This window comes from Chiloscyllium plagiosum, unplaced genomic scaffold (assembly GCF_037043375.1).
Source record: "Chiloscyllium plagiosum isolate Xiang-an unplaced genomic scaffold, Cpla_swu_hap1 HiC_scaffold_5, whole genome shotgun sequence".
Classification (NCBI taxonomy): domain Eukaryota; kingdom Metazoa; phylum Chordata; class Chondrichthyes; order Orectolobiformes; family Hemiscylliidae; genus Chiloscyllium; species Chiloscyllium plagiosum.
In genome coordinates this window covers 130,167,720-130,180,374 of record NW_028270143.1, presented here as the reverse complement: position 1 = coordinate 130,180,374, position 12,655 = coordinate 130,167,720, and the positions used below count along the sequence as shown (strand labels likewise).

Here is a 12,655-nt window from a genome sequence, read left to right as displayed (position 1 = left end):
GCATGGGACTTTGTACACTACATTGGTTTTGCTCATGCTGGGTATCGGGTCCTTCATCCTAGTGAGTTGTTGTCTGAGAGTGGCTGTTGGTTTGTGTGCTGTTATGAGTCCTAGTGGTCGCAGTAGTCTGGCTGTCAGTTCGGAAATGCTCTTGATGTATGGTAGTGTGGCTAGTCCTTTGGGTTGCGGCATGTCCTCGTTCCGTTGTCTTTCTCTTAGGCATCTGTTGATGAAATTGCGCGGGTATCAGTTTTTGGCGAATACATTGTATAGGTGTTCTTCCTCTTTTTGCAGTTCTGGTGTACTGCAGTGTGTTGTGGCTCTTTTGAATGGTGTCTTGATGCAACTTCTTTTGTGTGTGTTGGGGTGGTTGCTTTCGTAGGACCAGCTATCCTTAGTAGCCACACACTCAGATGACAAGCAACATAAATTCGACTGGAACAATATTACTATTATAGGACAAGCCAAACAGAGAACAACCAGGGAATTCCTAGAGGCATGGCACTCATCCAAAGTTTCTATCAACAAATACATCGACCTGGACCCAATCTACCGGCCACTGCAGCGGACAGCTGGAACTGACAACCGGAAGTGGCAGAGACAAATCACTATAAATGCCGGAGGAAACATCACAGAAGCGCTTCACAGGAGGCTCCCAAGCACTGAGGATGTCACCTAGACAAGGGATGAAATGTCTGCAACACAAATTCCCAGCTCGGCGAACAGAACCACAACAACGAGCACCCAAGCTACAAATCTTCTCACAAACTTTGAGCAACAAAGTTGTCTTCGTTTTTGTTTAAAATAGAGGCAGACTCCATCTGCCAGTCCTCAGCCCATTGACCCAATTGATCAAGCCTACTTTGTAATCCTAGATAACCTCCTTCACTGTCCACTATACCACCAATTTTGGTGTCATGCCCAAATTTACGAACCATGCCTCCTATATTCTCATCCAAATCATTTATACAAATGACAAAAAAAAGGTACGCAGTACTGATCCCTGCGGAATGCCATGGGCCACAGCCCTCCAGTCCGACTAACAACCCTCCATCACCACTCTGCCTACTTTGGACTAAAGTGATCAAAGGGCACGGGAAGAAAGTGAGGACAGGGCACTGAGTTAGAAGATACACCATCATACTGAGTGACAGAGGGCTTTTTTCTGTTTCTATGCCCCTTGGCTGGACAATAAATATGGACCCAGCCAGCAATGCCACATCCCAGGAATGACAAAGAAAACAAAACTGTAGAGAGAGATTGGACAGGTGTACAAGATCATGACAGGTTTTGATCAGGTAGACTAAGTAAAGCTATTCTCATTAGCCGATGGTGTGACAGCTGGGAGAGACAGATTTAGGGTCTTGGGCACAAAATTCAGGGGAGTGAGGAAGAACTTATCAACAGAGACAGTGATCAGAGATGCACACAGGGGCCTGGAAGCAGAGAGTATGAATGACTCCCAAAGGAAATTGGATGGTGACTTGAAGGCAATTTAACTGGCAAAGGTACAGGTTCAATTACCCACAAAAAGGACAGCAGCTTCTCGATAGGTCAAATAGCATCTTTGTGATGAAAGCACAGCAAGTTCCCACAGGCAATGATAAGGCAATGTATCTTAAGAATCTTCTCCAATAAGCTCTCTACCACTGATGTAAGGCTGACCAGCCTGTACCTTCCTGGATTATCCATAGTTCCCTTGTTAAACAAAACAGGAACAACACTATTATTCTACAGTCGTTTGGGACTGCTCCTGTGACTAAATAGGATACAAAGGTTTCATATAAGTGCCAGTAATTTCCTCCCTCAGTATTCAGGGACAGATCCCATCAGATCCTGAGAAATTGTCTACCTTAATGCCTTCCAAAACAGCTAATACTGTACCTCCTTTTTATACTGATATTTCATGTCAATGAACCCCACTAGACTTACCATCCACCAGGTTCTTCCCTGTGAAAAAAACGCAAATTATTTGTTAAGGACCCCAACCACTTCCTCCAGCTCCATACATAAATTCTCTCCTTTGTCCTTGGGGGAACCTACCCTTTCCCTAGCTACCCTCTTGATTAGATTAGATTACATTACAGTGTGGAAACAGGCCCTTCGGCCCAACAAGTCCACACTGACCCGCCGAAGCGCAACCCACCCATACCCCTACATTTACCCCTATACCTAACACTACGGGCAATTTAGCATGGCCAATTCACCTGACCTGCACATCTTTGGACTGTGGGAGGAAACCGGAGCACCCGGAGGAAACCCACGCAGACAGGGGAAAACGTGCAAACTCCACACAGTCAGTCGCCTGAGGCGGGAATTGAACCCGGGTCTCTGGCGCTGTGAGACAACAGTGCTAACCACTATGCCGCCCACTTGCTCCTTATACAAGTTTAAAATTCCTTTCTATTTTCCTTAACCTTGTTTACCAAGGACATTTCATGGCCCCTTTTACACTCTGTTCCTTCCTTTTATGATCTGATGAAAAACTCCATTACTGACCTGTGATCCTACTTTCTTGTTACTTCCAGTAAGATGGAAGCGTAGGGCTCCTCAGCCTGAGACTAGTCCGCTCCGTCAGTTTTTGTTTCTTTCTTTTTTTAAAAATCTCTATTTTATTTTACCTACCTCTTGAAGAGGAGCTCAGTTGCAGAAACAGCATCGGCAGCAGTGAGCGGCTTGGACGCATGGCAGCAACAGAGGTGGGTTTGGGTTCCTGACAGCTTCTACCATTGTCAAGGCAGTCTGAGTGCTGACTCATGGTTGCTGCTACAGAGACAAGTTTGGGTTTCCAGCAGCATCTGCCCCCAGAACAGATTCATGGAAGCGGCTAGTTTGGGATCCAGTGGTTGCTTTGGCAAGGTAGGCCCGAAGCAAACCATGGCGGTAGCAGAGTAGAGTTTAGGCTGTTTCAGTTCCTGACAGCATTGACAAGATCCAGCGAGGACTCAGTAGCAAGGGTACAGGTGGAGGAGAAATGGTGCTGAAGAGTGGCAACTTTTGTTCCAGTGGCAGCAGCACAGCAAAGGGAACTTGTGCCAGGCCATCAGACCCATAACAGAGCACTGAACAAGGAGGACTATGAAGTTCGACAATTCCTTTATTTCTTCATTTTTCTGCCCTTATATTCCACATTTTGGTTTATTTTTCAGTGTTTTAAAATGGTGCCAGAATTACACTTTTCACTGTATTTTGTAACAAGACACATGTGAAACAAACGAAATAAATAAATAAATGCCCTTTGCCTTTGACTTATAATTTTCTAAGCAACTGAATCTCATGTTTTAAATTAAAACCCTATCTATAGCCTTACTTATGTGATTCGCCAGGAATCTGGTCCCAGCATAATTCAGATGGAGGCTATCGCACTGCAACAGCACCCTCCTTCCCCATTACTGGTGCCATTGTCCCATGAATTTGAACCCATTTCTCCAACATTAATCTTTGAACCACTCATTTACCTCTTTAATCTCATTGACCCTGTGACAATAAGCTCATAGGTCAATTTCCCTGGAGAGTCAGAGGCTGAGGGGTGACCGCAGAAATTTGTAAAATCATGAGGGGCATGGATAGGATAAATAGACAAAGTGTTTTCCCTGGGGGGGGGGGGGGGGGGGGGGGGGGAGTCCAGAACTAGAGGGCATAGGTTTAGGGTGAGAGGGGAAAATATAAAAAGGGACCTAAGGGGCAACTTTTTCACGCAGAGGGTGGTAGGTGTATGGAAGGAGTTGCCAGAGGAAGCAGTGGAGGCTAGTACAAGTGCAACATTTAAAAGGCATCTGGATTGGTATATGAATAGGAAAGGTTTGGAGGGATATAGGCCAGGTGCTGTCAGGTCGGACTAGATTGGATAGGGATATCTGGTTGGCATGGACGAGTTGGGCCAAAGGGTCTGTTTTCATGTTGCACATCTCTATGACTCTAAGTGATGATATGGAAATTACCATCTTTTTGGTTCTGCTAATTTAGCCCCTAGCTGCTCATAATTCCCTCAGCATCCCCACTACTCTTTTCTATCCATCATATGGACCATATAATTGTATGGACAATCACAAAGGCCAACTTCCCATCTACTGAATCCATCTACCAGGCCTGCTGTCAAGGAAAGGTCAACAGTATTCTCAAAAGATCCATCCCACTCTGGCAAGGTTTTTCTACAACCTCTACCATTGGGGGTGAAGGTACAGATGTCTGAACACACGCACCAGCTGATTTCGAAACCGTTTCTACCCTACTGATGTTAGAATACTGAATGTACTCCAAAACTCTTAATATTCCTCTGTACCTGTGCTTTTGTTTTTGCTGCTGTTTACCCATTATTTACTTACCTATGCTACTTAACTCTGACCTGCCTGCTTTTTACCTATTAGCTACTTAACTCTGATCTACTTGTATTGCTCGCAAGACAAAGCTTTTCACAGTGCCTTGGTACATGTGACAATAAATTCACTTTAATTCAGCAGAACGTCTGCTTTCTATTGATATTGTTGGTAGCTATATGAACCATGATAACTGGATCTTTTCTCTCCCAATCAAAGCAGCCCCAATGAAATATCCTGAACTAGGACATGAGACAGGCAAACCTGCCGTTATGACACTCAATCCTGGACACATAACACGATCTATTCCCCTAATAATACTATCCTCGATAACAATTATATTTCTCTTTCTCCCTCCTCTTGAATGGGTTACCATACCATCATGCTTATTGACAGTTACCCTCCCTCTGGACTACACTCATCCAGCCAGGGTGCAAGAATCTCAAGAGCTGAGGTTCCTTCAACACTAGCTCAAAGATCCTTCTTCCTGCCTTGCTGGTAGCCATACCCTCCCATCTTTGACCACTGATTGAATTCAATATAGTTAATCACGGAACTGTCTTCTGAAACACAGTTACAGGTAACTCTCCCCCTCCCTTACATCTTGCATTATTCAAAGCTCAGACTCCAGCTCTGAGCCAGAATTGCTCAAACAACTAAGGTTTTATCAGTCAATCATGCATGCAAAACACAGCCTCCTGCCACACCACCATACTCACATGCCAATCAAGACAATGTAGTGATTTGATTATTTCCAGACACAATATGATGTAAATTATTCCTTTATGGCAAAATCTGGTGTAAATCTTTTTTTTTAAGCTGCAGGGTGTGATCAGAATTGTTAACTGTAATGTTCTTATTAATTTTGAATAGTTGGAGATGGTTATGTAAATCACTTGGAACAGTAGGAAATGACAATGTCAATTTTTTTATCTTCTACCTGCAAGACAGAGAAACCATCCTACCCCCAGGACATCAAATTTCTTGCAGGCCAGTGGAACAAATTAACCCTTTAACTTCTCACAGAGGTGGGGTATGTTTAAATGAAGAGAAATTGAATGGTTTAGGCCTATATTCTCTGGAGTTTAGAAAAATGAAAAGAGATCCTATTGAGATGTATGAGTTACTAAAAGAGGTCAAAATGTAGACAGAGAGGATGCTTCCTTTTGTGGAAGCATCTAGAATGAGAGGTCGTAGTTTTAAGATAAGGGAGAGCAGATTAAAAACAGATAAGAAATTATTTCTCTCAAAGGGTTGTGAACCTATGCAATTCACTTAGAACAATACAGCACAGAACGGGCCCTTCGGCCCTCAATGTTGCGCCAACCTGTGAACGATTCTCAGCTCGTCTCCTTATACTATCCCATCATCATCCATGTGCTTGTCCAAGGATTGTTTAAATCTCCCTAATATGGCTGCGTTAACTACATTGGCAGGTAGGGCATTCCACACCCTTACCACTCTCTGCCTAAAGAACCTGCCTCTGACATCTGTCCTAAATCTATCACCCCTCAATTTGTAATTATGCCCCTCGTACAAGCAGGTGTCACCATCCTAGGAAAAAGACTTTCACTGTCTACCCTATCTAATTCCTCTGATCATCTTGTATGTCTCTATCAAATCCCCTCTTAGCTGCCTTCTTTCTAATGAGAACAGACCCAAGTTGCTCAGCCTTTCCTCATAAGACCTTCCCTCCAGACCAGGCAACATCCTGGTAAATCCCTTCTGCACCTTTTCTAATGCTTCCACATCCTTCACGAAATATGGGGACCAGAACAGTACACAATATTCCAAGTGCAGCTGCACTAGCATTTTGTATAGTTGCAGCATGACATTGCGGCTCTGGAACTCAATCCGTCTACCAATGAAACCTAACACCATATGCCTTCTTAACAGCACTATCAACCTGGGTGGCAACTTTCAGAGATTTATGTACATGGACACCAAGATCCCTCTGCACATCCACACTACCAAGAATCTTTCCATTGATCTAGTACTCTGCCTTCCTGTTATTGTTGGCAAAGTGCATCACCTCACATTTGGCTGCATTGAACTCCATTTGCCACCTCTCAGCCCAATTCTGCAGTTTATCCAAGTACCCCTGCGACCTGCAACATTCTTTCACACTGTCCAGTACTCAACCAACTTTAGTGTCATCTGCAAATTTACTAATCCATCCACCTACGCCTGCATCTAAGTCATTTATAAAAATGACAAACAGCAGTGGTCCCAAAACAAATCCTTGTGGCACACCACTAGTAACCGGACTCCAGGCTGAATATTTTCCATCAACCACTCGCTGCCTTCTTTCAGAAAGCCAGTTTATAATCCAAACTGCTAAATCACCCTCAATCCCATGCCTCTGCATTTTCTCCAACAGCCTACCATGTGGAACCTTATCAAAGGCTTTACTGAAGTAAAGTAGGTAAAAACAAGGGCTGCAGATGCTGGAAACCAGAGTCTAGACTACAGTGGCGCTGGAAAAGCACAGCAGTTCAGGTAGCATCCAAGGAGGAAAAAAAAAAAATCAACATTTCGGGCAAAAGCCCTTCATCACGAATAGAGGCAGAGTGCCTGCAGGGTGGGGAGAAAGTAGCATAGAGTACATTGGTGAGTGGGGGTGGGGATGAAGGCAATAGTTTAGAGAGGAGGGTGGAGTGGATAGGTGGAAAGTAAGATAGGTAGGTAGGACAAGTCATGGGGACAGTGCTGAGCTGGAAGTTTAGAACTGGGGTGAGGTGTGGGGGGGGGGGGGGGGGGGGAAGAGAGAGAATGGGGAAATGAGGAAACAGGTGAAGTCCACATTGATGCCCTGGGGTCGAAGTGTTCTGAGGCAGAAGATGAGGTGTTCTTCCTTCAAGCGTCGGGTGGTGAGGGAGCTGCGAAGGAGGCCCAGGACCTCCATGTCCTTGGCTGAGTGGGAGGGGGATTTGAAATGTTGGGCCACAGGGCGGTGTAGCTGATTGGTGCGGGTGTCCCAGAGATGTTCCCTAAAGCGCTCTGCTCAGAGGCGTCCAGTCTCCCCAATGGAGAGGAGACTGCATCGTGAACAACGGATACAATAAATGATATTGGTGGATGTGCAGGTAAAACTTGATGGATGTGGAAGGCTCTTCTGGGGCCTCGGACGGAGGTGAGGGAGGTGGTGTGGGCGCAGGTTTTGCAATTCTGGCAGTAGCAGGGAAAGGTGCCAGGACGGACGGGTGGGTTGTTGGGGGGGGGGGGGGGGCGGGGGGGGGAGTGAACCTGTCCAGGTAGTCACGGAGGGAATGGTCTTTGCGGAAGGGGTGGGAAGGGAAATATATCCCCGGTGGTGGGGTCCGTTTGGAGGTGGCAGAAATGTCAGCAGATGATGAGGTTTATGCGAAGGTTGGTAGGGTGAAAGGTGAGCACCAAGGGGGTTCAGTCCTTGTTATGGTTTGAAGGGGTGGGGTCTGAGGGCGGAGATAGGGGATGTGGACAAGATGCGTTGGAGGGCATCTTTAACCATATGGGAAGGGAAATTGCGGTCTCTAAAGGAGGAGGCCATCTGGTGTGTTCTGTGGTGGAACTGGTCCTCCTGGGAGCAGATACAGTGGAGATGGAGGAATTGGGAATACAGGATGGCATTTTTGCAGGAGGTAGGGTGGGAAGAGGTGTAATCCAGGTAGCTGTGGGAGTCGGTGGTTTTGTAAAAAATGTCGGTGTCAAGTCGGCCGTCATTAATGGAGATGGAGAGGTCCGGGGGGGGAGGGAGGTGTCAGAGATGGTCCAGGTAAATTTAAGGTCAGGGTGGAATGTGTTGGTGAAGTTGATGAATTGCTCAACCTCCTCGCGGGAGCACGAGCTGGCACCAATGCAGTCATCAATGTAGCGGAGGAAGAGGTGGGGAGTGGTGCCGGTGTAACTACGGAAGACGGACTGTTCTACGTAGCCAACAATGAGACAGGCATAGCTGGTGCCCATGGCTATCCCTTTGGTCTGGAGGAAGAGGGAGGGTTCGAAGGAGAAATTGCTGAGGGTGATGACGAGTTCAACCAAACAAATGAAAAGGTCGGTGGAAGGGCACTTTTGGGGACAATGGGAGAGGAAGAAACAGAGGGCTTGGAGGCCTGGTCATGGCAGATGGAGGTATAGAGGGATTGGATATCCATGGTGAAGATGAGGCATTGGGGGCCGGGGAAACGGAAGTCTCTGAGGAAGTGGAGGGCATGGGTGGTGTCTCGAACATATGTGGCGAGTTCCTGGACTAGGGAGGATAGGACAGTGTCGAGGTAGGTAGAGATGAGTTCGGTGGGGCAGGAGCATGCTGAGACAATGGGTTGGCCAGGGTGGTCAGGCTTGTGGAACTTGGGAAGGAGGCAGAACCAGGCAGTGCGGGGTTCCCGGACTATGAGGTTGGAAGCTGTGGGTGGGAGATCTTCTGAGGTGATGAGCTTCTGTATGGTCTTGGAGATTATGGTTTGTTGAAGGGGGGTGGGGTCATGGTCGAGGGGGCGGTAGGAGGAGGTGTCTTCGAGTTGGTGCCTGGCTTCAGCGGTGTAGAAGTCAGTGCGCCAGACTATCACTGCACCCCCTTTATCCACTGGCTTGATGGTGAGGTGGGGGTTGGAGGGCTGTGCGTTGAGAGTGCTTGCCCAGAGTAAAGGTGGATGCTGGGACATTGAGGAAATTTAAGACAGTGATAGATAGATCTTTAATTCTTAGCGGAGTAGCCAAGGAAGTGGAGTTGAAGCAGAGATGAGATCAGCGATGATCAGACTGAATGGCAGAGCAGGCTCGAGGGGCTGAATTGCCTTGTCTTGCTCCGACTTAACTTTTGTATCAGCCTAATGAACCTTCTCTGGCTGTATACATTTTGCTTCAGACGTAAGGGGCACAAAACTGTTCACAGTGTCTTAGCTGTGATCTGATTAGATTTTTGTAACATTTTAACAAAACCTCCCTATTTTCATATTCCATTTGCACTGAAATAAAGGCCAAAACTTAGTGCATCATACAAGGCTGGAGAGAGGACAAGGGAGAGGATTAGGTTGATATTGATGCAGGAGGACATAGGATTATTTTTAGATTGACACAGGGCTGTGGGAAGATGGAGAGACAAGTAGATTGGTTTTGAAGCCTTCAAAACCAATCAGCATTGAGCTGACACAGACCCACTGGGTTGCTACCTACATTGCGAAATTAATTGAAAATATTTCTAAATAAAAATCAGTTGAGACTTTAAGAAAAGAGAAGACTGGGGAGCTGAGGGGGAACAAAAAAAAAGAGATAAATTACTATCAGAACAGACAAGTCAGTGTCAACATTCCTCATTATTCTGTGCTGACATTGCAGATTGGTGCAACTATTTATAGTTGTTCTTCAAGAACAGTCTGAATTATGTCAGGCAGTCAGGGCTGATGCACAGCCTGGTGTGATCACACAGGACGGTAGGGCAAAGGTGAAGGATATATGTTAACTATATATCGTTGCCATATATGTTAGTGAGGAAAGGTTAGCAAAGAGGATTAGGTCTCTATGTTAGTTGTATGATTCAGCATGGTTGTGTTTGAGGGTGACCTCCATTTTTCTATTGGCACAGATCAATAACATTGTAATCAGTCAGTCAGATATTAAAACAATATTATAAAATGCACCAGCAGAGGAAGATTAGTGACCAAACGATCCAGATTTATAGGCATTAGTACACAACAATGGAAAGATAAATGCAAGCTTGCTCTATAAACTGTCTCAAAGTCCAACATAGTGTGAAGGAAAGTCACTAAATATTATGGATGTGGCAAATATGCTAACAGCAGCTCCAACAAGCGTAAACTTGGTGATACTGGTCAAGAAACAAATATTAGCCAGGTGACCAAAGGATTACACCCCCACTTTTCTTTGAAGAATGCTATGGAATGTATGTTACATTCTCCTGAGAGCACAGATTGGGTTTCAGAAAGATGGAACCTTTTACAGTGAAGCAGTGCCTCAGTGACTGTAAAAGAGCACATATTTTCATTTTTGCCACTAAACAGAAACAGAAGTTGACTGCTGTACCTTGAATGCCATTAAAGTTTTGCAAATCAAATGCTGCATATATTGCTCAGCTGTGAAATATAACATTACTTTTTGAAGTCATAAGAAGCAGAATTCAAGACTGAGCAGTACCAACAATCTTTCACGTTAAAAGATTCTGCCTGACAACTGTCCTCTGATTGATTGAGCTGCAGTGTTAAAAAGCTATAAATGCCAACAGAAGAGAAGGAACATACAGACACTGTAGACAGAAAACAATTCTGTCTCCCACTTCTCTAAAAAGAGTGGAGATTCCTACTTTGATGGGACTGTTGCCAGCAACAATGAGGTGGCAGCGCAGGTGTTGTATCACTGGAAATCCAACTCGGGACTCATGGAAATAGTGGCAGAACAAATATAGACTCTTTCAATTATACCTTTTTACTCTTTTTATTCTTAAACTATTCAAAATAGCGCTGGATTGTGGTGACAGTTGAAGTTTTTCACTGTACTTTGAAATATTATCCACTATAAAATGCAAATGATAATAATTCATTCAAATTCCCCCATAGTGAGGAAAGACAGAAAAACCAAGAAAGCTTAATGAAAGGAATTTATGCAAAAGACCCAGGTCCACCTGACCAACCATGAATTAAGGAACAACTTCACCCTCCAGGTAGTGTGTCGTGATTGATAAAATCAAAAAAACTAAGAAAATAACTTTCTACTTAACAGTCTGGACATTTCATCAACAGAACTTTGTTTAATGTGTCTACTTGCTGCAGGCAAGGATGCCCTGAGGCATGGTACATAGGCGAGACTGAGCAGAGGCAAAGACAACAGATGAATGGACACCACACAACAAACACTAGGGAGGAGTGTTCCCTCCCAGTTGAGAAACACTTCAGAAGTCCGGGACATTCGGCCTCAGACCTTCATTCATCTAAGGCGGACTTCAGGACAAGCAACAATGCAGAGTGGCTGAGCAGAAACTGATAGCAAAGTTCGGTACCCATGGAACGGCCTCAACCAGGACCTTGGGTTCATCTCACACTACAGGTGACCCCACTGCATGATACACTCTCTCTCAAACACAGACCCACTACATACTCTCACACCCACACAGACCCTCCTTCATACACAAGTTCTCTCTCATATGCACACACATACACTATCATGCACTCTCACCTACACTCACTCAGTTGTTCCTACACATGCACACAAGCTTATGGGGTGAATTTTTTTCTGCAGAATTACATTTTACTTTGCTCAAAAACTGCATGAATCCATGTAAAACTCTAATACTATACAGAGGGTTTGTCATTCTGACATAGCATTGGGACACAGACTTCACACCTATTATTTAAAAAGCTGAGCTATCTTGAGAATGAAATTTAAAAGTAGTTCTGGGATATACATAATCAAAGAACAGAACCAGCATACCCATTATCAAAGATGAAAGTTTTAATCTAAGATTGTTTACTGTATCACATCTGCATGACACTGGACTCATTTGGCCATAAATTCTGCGAGCATGATCTGAACCTCCACATCCAACTGGTGAAGGAGCAGCACTCTGAACGCTAGTGCTTCCAAATAAACCTGTTGGACTACAACCTGGCGTTGAGAGATTAAGCTTTGTTTTTAATTAGTTTTCCCATCCATAAAGGTAAAGGTAAAATTACTATATTCCTACAGGACTATACAGCTGCTCTCTCAATAGACAGATTGGTGGTGGTTTAGCCAAAGCATTACGCAAAGAGAGAGATTGACAAGGAGAGTCCGTCATGGAAACCTCAGTTGACTTGGGAATTGAATTCATGCTGCTGGTATTACTCTGCATTACAAACCAGCCAGGATCTAGATTAGAGTGGTGCTGAAAAAGCACAGCAGGTCAGGCAGCATCCGAGAAGCAGGAAAATCGATGTTTCGAGCAAAAGCCCTTCATCAGGGATGAGGCAGGGAGCCTCCGAGGTGGAGGGGTTCGGGAGAAGGTTATCAAGAGTACAATAGATGGATGGAGGTGGGGAGGAAGATGATTGGTGGGAGCTACTCAACTGAGCTAACTGACAATTTTTCCGACCATAGTATGTGCATTAAACCATTTTTTTTGTTTTAATTGTGGCTGTGAGTGCATATATTCAGGGAGTTGAAGGAATATAGATTAAATTACGTAGTAGATATTCTCTATTTTGTCTGTTAAAAAGTGCATATTGATGGATCTAAGATGGCTGCGATCTGAGAAGATCACACTGCAGAGCTTCGCATCGCAGCAGGAACAAGACGGTCCTTTAACCCTCCCAGCCCAGGTCATCAGGATTTCTTGGGACGTTGGAAAGATTGTGGAGCCCCAAGAAACA

General features: G+C 44.9%; 1 protein-coding gene across 3 annotated transcripts in view; it reads right to left on the bottom strand.

Moving 5' to 3' along the window:
• adck5 (aarF domain containing kinase 5) overlaps positions 1-12,655 on the bottom strand; it is a 140,837-nt gene that overhangs the window by 113,170 nt on the left and 15,012 nt on the right. The gene's annotated exons all lie outside the window — the stretch shown is intronic.